We start from the raw sequence: 934 nt of genomic DNA, 5'->3' as shown, positions 1-934 counted from the left end.
CAAGTGACTCTTTGTCATGGGCCACTGACCCCCAGCATCAACACTATTAACTGAAGCTGAGTTAGCATAATAAGTTGACTGGTTTATCTTTCCAAACCACAATACAGCTCAGCTGTGAAGAGAAACGTGTTGATTTACAATCACCAGTGTTACAAATCTATCAATTAAATACTGAAATCAGATAATGGGACAAAGACAACATGTCCCATTTTTTCCTCTGCACACAATTAAATTGACAAAGTGAATTTGTGGTGAAGAAGTATAATATATGTGTTTAGTGTAAAAAAAAATACAGTTGTGTACAAATAAGGGAATATAAAGGAGAACAAGAGTGAAATAATGTCAAAAAAAAAAAAATTCATTATGTTAAGGTAGGATAGAACACAAGAATAAGTGATCACTAGGGCCAGACGGAATCTGCAGGACGTTTTTGCCATTTCTGTGGAGAATTTTGGTAAAAATCTGCAGATTTCTGCAGAATTATTTTGGGAGTATCATAACTAAAACCTTAATATGTGAAATAAAAAATATTATCTTTTTAACTTTTATTAATGTTTAAAATGCAAATCCAATTAGATCCACTTTATCTGGTAAACAAAGCAAGACTCTCATATAATATATATATAATATCTCTACTAAAAGACAGAAAATATTATTTAAAACTGCATTGTACATAAATCAGATGAACATTTCCACATTAGTCGATAATATTACTGTAATTAATGAAAAAAACTGAATAAATATAGATTTACACACATTTACTCAAGTAAATAAACAGAATTAATGATAGGCTGAAAATCTGTGGAAAATCTGCAGAAAATCTGTGGAAAATCTGCGTAATTCTGCGCGCGCAGATTCCGTGTGGGCCTAGTGATCACTAAATGCTATTATATATGAAAATGTTAAAAACTTCATGACAAATGGGTAAAGCCCA

This window comes from Danio aesculapii, unplaced genomic scaffold (assembly GCF_903798145.1).
Source record: "Danio aesculapii unplaced genomic scaffold, fDanAes4.1, whole genome shotgun sequence".
NCBI classification, from domain to species: Eukaryota; Metazoa; Chordata; class Actinopteri; order Cypriniformes; family Danionidae; genus Danio; species Danio aesculapii.
Note: the sequence above shows the minus strand (reverse complement) of the source record.